Here is a 16471-nt window from a genome sequence, read left to right as displayed (position 1 = left end):
TCTTTAAAACCATTTCCCTACCCAAACAAAATACTCTAACAACCTCGCAAGCGATTAAAGAAAAATAACAGTTACTTGCGCAGTCCAAAAGACTGCATACTCTTAAGTTTACCCCAGTTCAGGCAATGGATTATTCACCATTGGATGAGCTGATAGAAATATCGGATGTTGAGAACGTTGAGCGAGAGAATGAATCTAGTCAAGAGCAACAAAGCTTCTCAGTGAAAGGTGAAAAATTATGCTCAACTAATGATCCAAAGAGCTGAAATAAGGAATCCCGTTGATGCCTACATGGCTGAGACTTGTAACCCTGTAGTGGCTGCTTCCGTCTCATCTGACTGTATCGAAAAGGTGGTTGACCTTGTTCAATCAGAATGCTCCATAGCCAAAAACAAAAAGGTGCTAGGTAGAGAAGCTGCTCCTGAAAGAAGGGGTGGAAGCAAGGAGTTACTGAGTAGATCGGATGGGGTAGAAAGAGAGAAACAATGGCTGGGCTTGCCACCTGTTGCTATGCCTCAGGCCTTGAATACACCAGCTCCTAATGCACTTGATGACTGCGAAGGGTACCAGAAAAATTTCTCAAACTCCATTATTACTTTGATTGAAAATGCTGTTGGTAAGGTGATAGCTAAGAACTTGCCATCAAAGCAACCAACTCCTAATACAAGCCTGCCCAATGTGGCTGAGAAGATGGCAAAGAGTGTGAACAGAAAACCCCCTGCGCCGTACTCTTTGGTATTAGCTTGCAAGCCCCCTCCGACCACACAATATGTTCTAAATAGGAGAGCTGTGGGGGCAATATTCTCAGAGATTCCACAATTAGAGGGTATTGTGTCCTCTGATTTTGCTTTGGTCGAGTTTGTAACAGAAGGGTCCCTGAACTCGGTAAGGCTTTGGATTAACTCTAGAGTTGTCCAAAATTTTATCTGGCAGAATAAAGAAGAGCTTGCCAAATTGGGGTTCAGTCTAATGTTGGATACATTGGAAAAAACTGTGATACCCATGAAAAATAGAAGTGTAAGATTTGAAAGCCAGCCTCCTGTTCAGGCTATGAACGGTACTAAAAATACCTCTATCAATACTACATGCGTATGTAATAATCACTGTACGCAGAATTAACAAAGAATAGAAGGAAAAATATCCCTTGTGAGCTGGAACACACAAGGGTTTAAACATTTGATTAACAATGATCTAAGTAATCGAAATAATTGGGACATAGTACTCTTACAGGAGACGTGGCTTTCGGAAACACCACTTTGGGAAAATTATGAAATTCACACAAATGCTGCCATTAATTCAGCCACTGGATGGCCTAGTTCTGGTTTACTAATAGCAGTGAAAATGGGTAGAGGTTTAACCTCGCAATTATGGGCCACCCCAAATAAATATATGCTTCTAGCAAAAGTGAAATTTGAGAAAACTGAGGTGGCTGTTCTAAACATTTACTGGAAACCGATTGCCATGTCTGATGACAAATTTTTCCTTGACCTAAATTCTCTGTGTTAGATTTAGTCTCAGCTGACCCTAGAGTTAGTGCCCTAATATTGGCAGGTGATCTAAATTTGAGATGTATGGGCCACCCTGAGATTAAAAAGCAAACGAGATATTGGAGATGGGATACCCTAGTTAAAGCAAGGGGGTTGTTTATGCTTAATGGTGCGTTAGCCCCAGACTTACCAGCAGTTGAGACACGGCATAAGGGTGACAGTAAGTCGATTATTGATTACATATATGTAAGCAGAGAACTTTGGCCTTTAATGACAAAGTTCTCTGTACTAAGAACTAATATAAGCGACCATAATATGTTGACTACTGAATGGAGGATGTGCACAGCGCCCCCAGGAAAAATAGATCTAATGCAGAGCACTAGTGTGGTGAATATGAAGGGGAATCGCCTTTGATGGTCAGATTCTGAGTTAGTGCAATTAGACAACAAGCTGAGATATATGTCTGAGCAGCATGACTCATGGTCGGGCAAGTCGAAATATGTGTATACTGACGCTATTCAAGCTATAAAACAGCATAGAGCTAATGTAACGCGTAAGCGCGTCCATCTACACTATTTTGACCCTGAAATCAAGGTTCGTAAAGCACAACTCAGAGCTGATCTTAGGCATTTGAGAAATGCACCCTCCCCTCAATGTCAGCAATTAACGAAAACTCTTAAAATGCGCTATAAAAATTGGCTAAAGTCACACCAAGCGTCCATGTTACAAGAAGACGGATCTAGTATGTTAAAAACGCTAGCCAGCAAGAATATCACGAGAATGTGGGATATGATAAATCAATCCATCGCTTCCCCACAGCTAGTTAGAAAATCAACGACGGTTTCGTCACAACTATGGGTTGAACATTTTAGCATGCTGTATGCTCCGGCAAAGGGAGAGATACCAATAGATATTATGAAATCACTCCCCCCTTTCCGTTTAGAATTTGAATAGTTGTAAATTTTAAACCTCATTAAATCTGCAAGTAACTCAAAAGCTAGTGGTCCTGATGGGCTGTCCAATTTCCAACTGAAAGAGAACCCGGATATTTGGACGTCAATTCTGTTTAAGATCTTCTCCACAGTGAATTTGACTCAGTCTTTACCCCAGTCCTGGACTCAAGCAACTATAGTCCCGATATATAAAAAGGGAGAGAGAGTGTCACCTTGGAGCTATAGACCCATCTCCCTTTTAGGTATTCCCAGGAAACTATTTGCTAAGATCATCCCTAAGCAGCTACAGTCTTGGGTGAGAGAAAAAGGGCTGATTGACCCTTTTCAAGCAGGTTTCATGGCTGGGCTAGGTACTATCCCGAATATTATTTCGATAAATATGATTCAAGCCCAACAAACGAATCGAAAAATAATCCACTATATCTGGGGTTTATAGATTTTCGAGCTGCATTCGATTCAGTGGATAGAAATTTGCTGTTTGAAAAATTGAAGAAACATGACTGCCCAGATTCCCTCCTCTCATTGATAATTTTACTTCACTCAAACACGTCAGGATTTCCCTTGATGGCAAATTAACTCCCGTAATTAAAACAGAGCAAGGCTTAAAGCAAGGGTGTTCCCCCGCGGATTTTCTATTCAATTTTTTTGTTTTAGATTGATTGATTGATTGATTGATTTATTGATTTATAGAGCGCTTTACACCAAGGCGATCTGGGGCTCGAATTCAATAATTGTAATGGTGACCCGCCAAAACTAGGAGACCAGAAAATTGCTCATTTGCTATATGCCAACAACCTTGTATTACTGTCACAAACACCACAAGGCCTTCAAAATATGTTGACCAAGTTAGGCCTCTATGTACAAGCTAATCGGATGGAAATTAACATTGCAAAGGCCCAAATCCTAAGGTGTGGAAAACAGCAAATTACTAGGAGTAATATCTTTTCGTGGAAAATACTGAATGAACGTGTACAGACTACAACCCAATATAAATACCTCAGGGTGTTAATCAACGTTGTAATATGCAAACAAGCAGGAGACCTTGTAAGGGAGCTTAAAATGCAACAGCTTGTATCGCAATCATGATTGTTGATCACGAAGTATGGGAAGTTTTCCATGAAATATGTTGTTTTATTTTATAAAATGAAGGTTCTCCCAATATTGCTGTACGGCATCGAAGGGTTCTTGCCAAGAGAAAGTGCTACTGGGATCAACTATAGTCAAGTTACTGGAAACAGATCTTATGCCTGCCTAACTCTGTGCTGATGGCTATTTTGCGTTATGAACTGGGATTGACATCTATGTATGCCCAAGTGTCCTGGAAACAGTGTGCCTTGCTACGCAAATGCCTCTTGGAAAAGGGAAGTAACAATATATTGAAAGTGATTGCGCATCATCTGCTGAAATCTGTAAATCCCTTCGCTGCTAAATGGAGGAAACATGTATTTAATGAATTAACCCTGGCAGACACTACAATATAATTATTACTATCAAAGCCTGTTAGGGCTAAGGAAAAAGTACATCTGGCTGATTGGGTAGCAAACATGACAAGGTGCTCCCAATACAAAGATTTTGACATCTCCCTATTTGGTATAAAAAAATATGGGTTGATGTCAGACTACTTGTTGAAAAGCCCTTCTCCCAAAGTAAGAATGGGATACTTAAGATTCCGGTTAAACTTATGGTACACAAGGGATGTCCTTTGTAAAAGGAAAATGTTGGCAAAAGAACAAAACTACTGTAGATATTGTATTGTGCCAGAACAAAGAGAGACTCTACAACATCTCCTCGTGGAATGTGTAGCACTCTGCGATGTACGAACCAGATGTTTTGCACATACTCAGGTAGTACAAAGACCAATGGAGAGTGATGAAAGACGGCATGCGCTGTTCTCTAGTAACCGCCCGGGAATTCAGATTGCCATAGTGCAATTCTTTCAAATTGTGCTCCCCAGGTTAGAGGTATATACCGAGTAATGTATTATCTATAAGGCTATTAGGTAACTGGTTGGTTGAAAATAAGAGGTAAAGTCGAGTAAAGTAGCATTTAAGTGGAAACTTTGTAAATAGTATGAATTAGTGTGATAATCTGTATAAAAATGAATGTTATTAATTATGTGATAATATGGGTATTGCAAGAATGCGTTATCTTTTAGCCTTGTAAGATTGAAAATGATTGTGTTTTTGTATTTAAATGTTATTTATATGTTAATGAAATTTGAAACGTTGTAACACAACTATAAAAAATAAAATAACATTTTAAAAAAAGAAGATCTGATCTCTAGCCTTGATTCCAGCATTCCTTCTGTCCTCATCCTCCTGGAACTTTCCTCTGCTTTCAACATGGTCAACCACGCCATCCTGATCAATTTACTCTGTGAGAACCTGGGCATCCTGGATCAGGCCCTGGAGTGGCTGGCCTCCTTCGTCTTGGACCGCCCCTCCCAGGTCCAACTTGGTCCCTTTCACTCCGCCACCTCTCTCTACATGTGGCGCTCTCCAGCACTCTATCCTCTCACCTTTGTTTTTCAACCTCTACTTTGCCCCTTTGGCCCACCTAATCTCTACCTTCTCCTCTAATTTACAGCATTATGCAGATGATACCCAGCTTTCCTTCAAGCTCCACTCAGCCTTCTCTCCCTTCTCGCTCATTCCTGGTGTCATCTTCAGCTCCACTCTCTCTTTCTCTCCTCACATCTCAGGCGTCGCCAAGAAGTCCCACTACCAGCTGCACCTCCTCAAAGGGACTCTTTGGCGCATCCAAGTGAGTTTCAAGTGAGCTGTTGAGCTGCTGTGAGCTGCTGCTAAGGACTTTGTGGGCTTTTGTGCAAACTTTTACTATGTTTTCATCGTGTACAAGGTCCTATGCGCAAGAGGAAGGACTATGTCCAACTGTGAAGCGAAACATTGTTTGTGGATAATTACTTCAGCCTACGATGATCAGAACCCAGTGCGTGTGTTTCAAATCCCGCCCCCAAGCTCTCAGGAAAATCACATAAACACCGGATGTTGCGCATCCAGCGCGCATTCAAGTGAGTTTCAAGTGAGCTGTTGAGCTGCTGTGAGCTGCTGCTAAGGACTTCGTGGGCTTTTGTGCGAATTTTTACTACGTTTTCATCGCGTGCAAGGTCGTATGAGCAAGAGGAAGGACTACGTCCAACTGTGAAACAAAACGGTGTTTGTAGATAATTACTTCAGCCTACGACGACCAGAGTAATTGACTTTATAACTTCTATACTGAATGCTTTGAAGTGGGTTGGCCAGGAAATAGTGGGCTGGCCAGGAAATAGTGGGCTGGGTGAAGTGAGCTGGGCAGGGCTGATCCCCATTTAGCTAGTGCAGGACTCGTAGTACGCAACCTACTCACGTTGCTTTTTGTCCCTTTTCCTTTTCCAGACCCAGTTTGTGTGTTTCAAACCACGCCCCCAAGCTCCCAGGAAACTCACATAAACACTGGATGTCGCGCATCCAGCGCGCGCATCCAAGTGAGTTTGAAGTGAGTTGTTGAGCTGTTTGGGTGAGCGGGTGCGTGTGTTCAGTTTTTGGCTTTTTTTGTTTTTGGAATGTATGTTGTGGTTTTAAATAGTGTTTGTAGATTTAGTTACTATTTTGATATATTTTTTATTTTTTGATTTGAATTATATCATAAACGAAATACATACGTTCTCTTACACTAGGTCTATTTCTGGCCTATTTATAATGGCTAGTGGACTGCGTAGTATGGCACAGGATCCATCATGCGTTTGTCATATAGAACCTGCTGTACACAGCGGGTTAACATGTAATATCATCGACTCTATGGTCTGCTCGGGTAATACCTCTTATGTTGACCCTTTACTTGTGGAAAAAACATACGGCACAAGAAATTAAGCAAATAGCCATTGATTCATCTGTCCATATTGCACAGATTCATCTGCCTTCCATGGGGGAGGAACAAGACGGTGCTTATAAAGCAGAATTTACCACTCCAATACGGGATTATGGATGTATGGTTGAACTTGATCATTTGCATCATCGGAACCTTTGTTCCTCCCCTGCAGTGGTATCTCAAAAGAGGAAAGGAGGTAGTCTTGACCTGGAAAATATTATCAATCTTGATAAGCAAGTACGATCCTCTATTGAGTTGATAACCCCTTTGGTATCACGTAATTCTAAGAGCAATTTGAATCTGCCTATTCCTATGTGCGCTGACCATACTTTCCAAAGTTATTCAAAGGTACCCTTGATAAATATAACGGATAGCCCCACGAATATGGATATAGACAAAGAAACGATTCTGGACTGTTGTAATTGCTCTCCGGAACAAACTCAGCCAATGATGAATTATAGTCTACAAGATTTCTTATCAAGGAATTCAACTGTGGATGATAATGCTGATACACGTCCTTATACCTTCCCAGTGATTATTAGGATCCTCGAAGGGCCAAGACCTGTCTCATTTAGAACTGAGAGACATTAAACAATCAATGAAACAGGTTGAGTCGAAATTAGATAAAATTGAAGGATTTATACTGGCACGTGAATTAGGTATTCCTAAGCAAGTCCCTTCTATGGATAACAACAGTATACACTCTCTCAGAGGCGATGTGAAAAAAGCACGCAAACCTTGAGTGAAGAGATTGTTGAAATTAACAGTCCTCGTGCTTGTATGAGTGAACACGGAAATGTCCCTGTTCCCTATGACCACGGACTGAGTATAGGTTCGATCAATGAAGAGTTGATTGTTTTAAGGGCCCGGATAGGAGAACGTATGCAAAAAACCACATTGGTCGAGGTGATGGACAGTCCATGTGTGGAAGGATTGGACACTCCTGATAGTATGTCGGCTCTTCTAAATGCTTTGGTACATACAGAAAATTAACAGGATGTAACTGATGATACTAACGACTCAACGGCTTTCATGTCGCGAAGAGTTTAAAAAATGATTTATGCGCATTGAAAAGAACAGCAAAAAGGAAAAAAGAGGCACTTTTGTTGGCAAAAATAAGCAACGTAATGATGAGAGTAATGACACTGTACAGATCCCATTGGGAGCAATGGTGTCTTCACAAAATAAAATGTTACATCCTGTTGAGGACGATCACATTGATCTTGCTCAGCTCTCAGTTGAGAGTCAAGCAGTACTCTTATCATCTAATTCGAAACAAAGTGAGCACTGTGTTAATACCGATAATCGGGAAAAAAAAAGAACAAAATTGGCTCTTTTCCTAACAAGCAGAGCAATGCACTATCGCCTGCACTTGCTCCTCAAGTTTCTAATGAATATGTTCTAAAAAATTGAATAACGTATGTACCATCTGCCCATGCAGATAAATTGCAAAAAAAAAATGTAAACTCCTATTTCCCGGTGTGTGGTAGAAGTTGCTCGACAAATCTTTCCGAGTACGGTAACATCGCTTAATTTAAATGTATCCATGACCTCTGAATCTCGGAGTATGCCCCAGCATAGGAGACCCTATCTGGAAGCATGTCATTTTCCTGGAAAATGCAACGATTCAAACATTGTGGTTGATAAGGATAAATTCCTTATCATAAATGGTGCTGGTAAAGTGAGGGATCTATCTGAAGTTACCCAGCATAAAACCTTTAGTAACACAATAGGAAGTACGCTTGAAAGAAGGACTACTAGTCCCTCTATTGCTGAAGCCCACAAATGTTTTTCACACAGATCTGGAGTCTCTAAGGATTGTTGTATGAATCCTGGGACTGTTCAGTTAACTACCAACTGTGCAGAAATTTTAAAGACAATAAGAAGAGCAATGGATGAGGACTTGATTACATCTGAAAGCCTAATCAATGACTTAACGGATAAATCAGGCGACAAATGCCATTGAATTCTTCCTTGTCTTTAAATCTACCCATAGAGGTTCAAGGTAATGGTACCTCTAGCAATATACAAGATCCCATTAGGACTTCCAATGAGAAGCCATCTAGAAATGGAAGTAATTTGCAAACGAGGGGGAAGGAATTTAACATTATTGGTTTGGAAGGCAAGCTAGTGCCCTTGGTGCTACACGCATTAATAGGGCTTACTTCTTGGGGATATTATCCTGCATTCCGCAGTTGAGAGCACTTACCACTACAGATTTTATAAGGATCTCATTAGCAAGAGATAATAACTATAGAATGATCTGCTATCTACCTTTGGAAGCAATTCTGAAGTATATCTGGTCTCTCAGGGCGGAGATAGGAGAACAAGGTTTTACCTTATTTACATTTAGTAACAAACAAAGTCCGTAGGAATTTATTGCATACTCACGACAGGTGGAAACTGTGAGTAGCACCAAGGGTTGTGAAACTAAAAGCAATAATAGTGATCAGAATCAAACAATGACACATCTCTTAGGATTAGCATCCAATAATAAAAAACATATCCTGGCTTGAACCTATTTTAAGAATGATTGTTGGTTCCGACACTCCACCACCGGCTCTCTAGCCACCTATAGGAGGGCGACTTAATGTCATCTCTTGGAATTCTTGTGGCTTTTGAAATTTTGAGAACTGGTTTAATTTACTAGCTGTTGACAAATATCCTGATATACTCCTATTACAAGAAACTATGAAAAGGGAGGTATTAATCATTCCTGGATATAGAACATTTTGCTCTCCTGCGATTAGGGCTAATGGCGGGTGACCATCAGCTGGATTAGCGATTGCTATTAACAACAATATGATGTGTCATACGAAACTTGTGTGGGAGTCATGTAATCTTCTGTGTATCATATTGAATTTTATGAATAAAAAGACCAATCCAATCTTGCTAACAAACTTATATTGGAATCCTGCGTCCATATCAATTTAAACCCAATTTGATGAATTAGATAATTGCTTTGAAATACTATAGTGCCAGTGCTATAAATAAGGCATTAATGCACTTTCGAACAAATGCTGCAAGCATGTTTAATCATCCTCACCCTTTCGACCCAGAATGCAAAAGGTTAAAAAGAGAAAAAAATAGGGATTTGAGAAATTTGAAAAAGAACAAACTTTGTGTGCCTAATTATCATATACTTAAGAAGCATATTATGTTGAAATTTAAGAACAAGATGAGGGAAATTTGCATATTAAATTATAACAAAGATAACTGCGTATTAATTAAAGCTATTTGTAACTATGATGCACAGACTATTTGGCAAACTATTAAGTCTATTAATGGTAAAAACAAGGTTTTATCTGCAAATTTGATCCCTGCTCAGATTTGGCAGGAATATATGTCAGAGAAATTTAAACTGCCAGGTGTATTTGAAACCCAATCATTTGTACCAAAAAGCTATAAACATTTAGGATATTTGCAATGCTCACTGGAGGACATAAAGTGGGCTATTGGTAAACTATCCTTTTCAAAATCTGCTGGACCTGATGGGATTCCTCCTTGTGTGTATAAGTCTGACCCTGAGGTATGGGCTAACATCTTAAAAGCTAAATTCGAAATGATAATTTCCTCTGGGAGTATTCCCCAGGCCTGGGTCATTTCGAATATGATTCCAATTTACAAAAAAGGGGATCCGTCATTAACTGAGAACTATCGACCCATCTCTTTGATTAATACAGAAGCAAAGATCTTTGCAGCATTGTTACTTTATGACCTAGAACAACAAATTAATAAACATGCTCTCTTCTCTAAATTCCAAATTGGCTTTAGGAAGTCCATGAGCACTGTTCTAAATGGTACCATATTGTCTCATATACGTTTTGGCACTAAATGTAAAGATGCATGTCCTGTTTACATGGCTCTAATTGATATGTCTGCAGCGTTCGATTCTGTAATTCGAAATATTCCATGGCATAAAATGGTAAAATTGGGTATACCTGCAAATCTAATATACTGGCTTGTTCAACTGCATTCTAACACATCCTACAAAATACGGATTACAAAAGATGAAGCGACTACAGACCCAATAAAAACATTCTTGGGTCTGAAGCAGGGATGTAACCTTGCCGCTACTCTTTTTAATCTGTATATTTCCGCTTTAGATCACCTGTGGAGAGAGATAAATCTGTTTTCAACCAAATTGGGAATACTTTGTCTGCAATGGCTAGCCTTTGCTGCTGATCTCATTTTCTTTGACCCGACTCCATCAGGATTGCAGTACAAATTGAATTTGTTTGAGAAGTTTGAAAAAGAGCACAATTTGAGCCCCAACCCAGCGAAAACTGCTATAATGTCATGTGGCTTAACGAATAGGAAGAAAAAACATTTCCGATGGCAAATATTGAATACCACTATTCCACTAATTGCAGAAACTATTTATTTGGGATATTATGTGGTGGATAGGAATTTGATTAAGGTATGGGTTGATCAATTGAAGATAAGAGCTAGACCACTTCTCCTGCAATTAAAAATAATTGTGGCTAAATAGTGTAAATATTCCTTATTGACTTCATGAATGTAAAAATTGAAAGTGTGCTCCTGTGTTCCCAGGACGTATGTCTATTGAATATGGGCGCATATCTTGAGTCACTTCAGGGTCGTTTACTGAAATTGGGTCTACAATTACCATTGTCATTACCAAATAGTATACTCAGACACAAGCTTGGGTTGATTGCCCTTTCCACAAGCAGGAAATGGAGGCAATTAACAAACTATGGAAAAATGATAATGCCATCTATTAATTCCCTATATCTGGATTTGGAGACTAATTTACGACTGAATAATGTTCGTTCACTAAGTATATACCAGAAAGAGATGCTAGCATATTTATCCAAGGCTGATATAACAACTGCCGATTTATGTTTGAGACCAGGTTATGCTAAAAAGCAAATATTTGAACAAGACTGCATTAGGACTGTCCAAGAGATGGGTACTCATAAAGAGGCCCTCGGTCAGGTTATTTGGAATTATTTCCATGTAAGATTATTTGAACAGCATACATGAGATTCAAGATGAACCTATATCATACAAGAGAAAGAACATATCATTGAAGAAGGAGGTAGATGAGGCGAATATCCTAAAATGTCGCTTTCCGCTTTGTAATGAACCAGTGGAAACGCTGAAACATCTTGTATTAACATGTAATCACTTTAAAATACAGAGGATTAACCTGTTGATGAAGTTTGTAAATAATCAATTTGAAGACTGCTTGGAAGTTTTGTGGGCCAAAATGATGAACTGTAATCATCGGCCATTGATTTATGCTTTGGGATGGCTTTTGAAGCATATTGAATAGGAATCGTTGATGGATAGGATGTTGGAGAAGAAATTGTATTTTATTGTATGCATAAATTTGCCTTTTTAAATGCTTTTAAAGTTTTCTTTTAAATTGTATGTATATATTTTTCTATGATGGATATTTTGTAAAGGTTCATTTTTGGACCATGGACAAATAAAAAAAAAGGGACTCTTCCCTTTCTTACTTTCCCCCGGAAACTCACTGTCTCCAGTGCTCTGGTTCTCTCGAGGCTGGACTACTGCAACAGCCACTTTCTCAATCTGCCTTCCTCTACTCCCTGCCCTCTGCAACTAATCCAGAACAGGACTGCGAGACTTATCCTTGGACTGAAGCCCAGGGACCATATCTCTCCAGCCATGAAATCTCTCCACTGGCTCTCGGTGGCTGCAAGGATCAAGTTCAAGACCCTTTGTATTGTCCACAAGGCTTTCTGGGGCTGGGATCCGCTCTACATCCAACACTCTCTTCCAAAATACCTTCCTTCTCGAGCTTGAAGGGTTAGATGCTTCTCCAGGCAGAGCGTGGGGGGTAGATCCTTCTCCCCTGCAGGTGCCTCCCTCTGGAATGGCCTCCCTGCCCCTCCCAAACTTGAACTGGACCACCTGAAGTTCTGGAAGCAGCTCAAAATTACCTCTTCTCCTCTGCTTTCTCTCCCTCCCCTGCTGACCTACCTGACCTACCTGTCTGGTGTACCAACTAGTTGCTTGGCTACCCTCAATCTCACTGAGTCCACCCTCTTTCTTGATCAGTCGCCCTTGCACTGCCTACGGCCTACCACGCAGTTAGGGGCTGTAACTGTAACCCTACAGTCCCTTGTTCTCCTTTCACTACCCAGAGCCGCGCTGCCTTGGCTGCACTTATTCTGAGCATTGCTGCCCTGTTTTCCCCTCCCCCTTGCATTGCCCCCTCCCTTTCCCCTTGCACTTCTCGTTCTCGCACTTGCACGATCTGATTGACACAAGGCTTAGTAAATAATTTGTCTTGTCCTCCCTCTGTTTTCCTTCCCTTGTCTTGTCTTGCCTAAAACAGTTGTGTACAGGTGCGTTATATATGGCTTATCATATCATATAATTTTATCACAGATGCCCAGAAAAATATACAGTGCCGTAGTAAGAAACGGCTAGACTGGCAGAACCTAACTGCCTGTCTAGCCAGGTAATTACACTTAGCAGGACTGCTTTATCAGAAATGCCCAGTTAAAAAAAGTCATACCAAACTGAGGAATGACTAGACTGGCTGCACCAACATGCCTCTCTAGCCACTTATACCACATACCATGCCTGCTTAGCATGGACATGGACGACCATTATGATTTATTGCACAACCCCACCCCCCACACATCCCTTCCCCCTCCCATTCCATACCTCTTCCTCCAAAATCAGCTAATTGGCCCAGAATTACCTCCACGCCCCTCTTCCTTGTCCCAGTGCCTACGTATGAGGCTCCTTGCCTGACATGTAAGTACTAGGAAGTGGAAGAGTGGGACTAGGAGTAATTAAGATTACATGTAGCTAAATCAGGCATTACCTTCATGTACCTCTACCTTATCCCAGTACTTGTGTATGAGGCATAGTGCCTCATACACAAGTACTGCCTCATACACAAGTACTGGAATGAGGAAGAATAGGGCTAGCTGTAATGAAGATTACCAATAAGTAATCAAGGCATTAAACACAAGCAGTGGTGCAACACCACTGAGCTGACTGGGCTTCAGCACTCCCCCCCCCACTGAAATTGGGGGCTATGTTGACTGGACCTGGCTGACCTACAGAGCAGTTGCCAGACAGAAAAGGACACAGATGTTAAACAGCACCTAGGTTTCGCTGTTAACAAGGGCAATTACTAATGTACAGCATTTCACTGTTAGTACCTGCATTCAAATGACACATTTTTTTAAGCAATTGAAATTGGGATGTGGGTTTAGAACTTGCATGCCAGGGGAGTGATTGGAAGGGTAGAGAGGGAACAGGAGACCAGTCATTCTCACAGCAGTCCATAAGTGGGTGCTTTCAGACTTAAAGGAGAGAGTGAACTGCTTGTAACATTGAAGCAGCACTAGCATAGTCTCATTAAAATCCGTAAAGAAGTTAGGTGCCCCCAAACAAATAAGTTTGCTCCTCCCCACCACACGTGAAGTTAGCACCTCTGCCAACATTTGAAGGGTTAGCCCCCCTGAAATGTTGGTTTTGTTGCACCCCTGAACACAAGCACACACACCATTCACCATATATACACACACACACCCAGCCATTCATATATTTAAGAGTGCACTCTTTCACCATACAGGCACACCCATGCAGCCACCCATACATTTAAGTGTGCAACCTTTCACCGTACATGCACACCCAGCCACCCATACATTTGTGTGTACCCTTTCACCATACACTCACACATGCAGCCACCTATACATTTAAGTGTGCGCCCTTTCACCATACCCTCACACAGACAGTCACCTACACATTTAAGTGTGACACTTTCACCATACCGGCACACCCAGGCAGCCACCCATACATTTAAGTGTGCATCCTTTCACCGTACCCACAAACGCATACCCAGCTACCCATACATTTGTGTGCACTCTTTCACCATAAACTCACACACGCACACGTCATGGGGTTGAGGGGAGCCATAATACTTCAAAAATAAATTGGTTCTTTTTGTAGTCACTCTGACTTCATAAAGAAATTATTTCCGTTAAGGACTGAACCATAGCGGAAATAATTTCTTTATGAAGGCAGAGTGACTTCAAAAATAAACTATTTATTTTTGAAGTCATAGGGCTTCCCCGACCCCATGACATGGAGGCCTCCAGCCTAGGGTCTTCATGTCATGGGTTGGGGGTAGCCCCTGGACCTCAAAAAGAAAGTTTCTTTTTGTATTCGTTCTGCCTTCATAAAGAAATTATTTCTGTTACAGAAATCATGTCTTTATAAATGCAGAGTAAATTCAAAAAGAAAATGTAAAAAAAAGAAATGTTGGAAAAAAATCTTTTTTTTAAAACTCTAAGTGGGGCCACCTCCCAGAACACGTGTTTGCGGGGCCCCCCACACTGCGATGCTGCGGGGCCCCTGTTACGCCAGTGACACTTACCTCTGTCTTAATTGACTTATTTTTTTATGTGCAAAGTGCCTCTCGTAAGCCTGCTTGGCCACTTCAGTTATTGAAGATAAATGCATGGGTTTGGCTGCCAGGGAGACGCAGACAAACATTGCATTTGGAAAAACTATAACGTGGATTAAAGCAATGGAATTTTAAGCCGACCTACACACATCTGTAGACTCTTTACAAGGAAGATGGGAACACCACGCCCTCCGTTCAGATCACGGGCGGGCTTTAAGTCTTGCCCTCCAGTGCCATGCATGTTTTAGCCAACGTACTGGGTCCCACTTAAAGATGCCTTACATTTCCTTTTGTAAAAACGTTCTGTGCAGCTGTCTTATGTGAGTAACTTGTGCCTGCATAAAATGTAATTTCTCACAGTGGTGCAAAGTGGCATTCTTGGCATTCTTGAGCTGAAGGGGGGGGGGCTGCAGTCCCTGCAGGTGATTGCGTGGGCGAGGCTTGCAGGCAGAGGCAGAGCAACATTGCATCTTTAGACTCCTTGAAACGTAACTGCAAATGACACGCCCATCTTTCAGGTTGTGGGTTTTATTTCTTGCCCAGTGCTGTGAATATATTTTCAAACTTTTGGTGTCCCACTTAAAGATATTTAACAAGGTCACTTTCCTTGTTTGCATTACTTTAGAATTTTTCCCGGTGGTGGTTTTTGTCGATTTTTTTTTTTTACATGTATTGCGAAACAAAAACAAAGAAAGGCTTCGTACTTCACTGCGCTCGCCACGATACACCTAAAGAAAAAAAATGCTTCATTCTGATTTGTGTAAACTGATTTTTTCTGGATCTACAGGCAGCATTGTTTTTTCAGATTGTGACTCCAAGCCTAATGTCACATCAAATATTAGTTTCTAAGATATACATTTTTCCAATGCGCCAGACACCAAATCTATGATACTCATAACACAGAATAATGTTTTAAAAATTATTATTATGTTCTTTTTCCAACCAAGATTGGTTAGTGAGCCATTATTTGCTTAACAGCTTTACAGTTATTGCCAATTATTACCATGTATTGCATGTATTGTGTGCTTGTGTGTAGGGGATTGGGGCGTGGGGGTGGGTTAGATAGGGTTGGTGGGATTCACCCCATTTAAAAACCAAAATAGACGAAAACGACCACAGGGAAAAATGCATGAGTAATAACCAAAGCAAGTGACCTTGTTAAAGACATGCTTAATTTTGCAAACACATCATAAACAACCTCATGTGAGTAACCATTGCCACTTAATATGCAATTTGTCAGCACTGCTAGAATTCCTTGTTCTGTGGTCCATGGCGATTGAACTGGAGATTTCCTCCTGTGTTATTCTGTGTGAGAGCGGTGTCCAGCACTGTCTTCTTTTGAAGCTCTTTTTATTCTTTGAACACCATCTGAAGAAGAAGTCTATGGGACATTGAAAAATAATGATTGCTTCATCTAAGAGCATCAATACAAGCTGTTAAAACCGGGATTTTGTGTTATTTTAATACTGGGCAAACAATCCTCAAACCTTTCTTTGCACACTGTGGTAGCCAAACTACAATACACATCTGCACACCTCTTGTAAGGCTCAGGTTAGTGGGGCTTGCTGATCATGTCCTTACAGTATTGCATGTATAGCAGTGATTATGTGGAGCTTAAAGAGGCACCATTCCACATTTGGCATTTCAATAGCAGCTAAATCCTCCCCAGGAGCCGCCGTACTTCTAAATACTAACATCTGCTTGCCTTGCTAAGTAGGTCCTAAGGGATCTTGCAGACACCC

The 16471-nt window shown here is 40.9% G+C and overlaps 1 protein-coding gene across 3 annotated transcripts in view; it reads left to right on the top strand.

The window, feature by feature from the left end:
• LAMB4 (laminin subunit beta 4) overlaps positions 1 to 16471 on the top strand; it is a 933969-nt gene that overhangs the window by 236559 nt on the left and 680939 nt on the right. The window lies entirely within an intron of this gene.

Source organism: Ambystoma mexicanum, chromosome 12 (genome assembly GCF_040938575.1).
Source record: "Ambystoma mexicanum isolate Mex_15411 chromosome 12, UKY_AmexF1_1, whole genome shotgun sequence".
NCBI classification, from domain to species: Eukaryota; Metazoa; Chordata; class Amphibia; order Caudata; family Ambystomatidae; genus Ambystoma; species Ambystoma mexicanum.
Note: the sequence above shows the minus strand (reverse complement) of the source record. Positions and strands in the feature narration are given on the sequence as shown.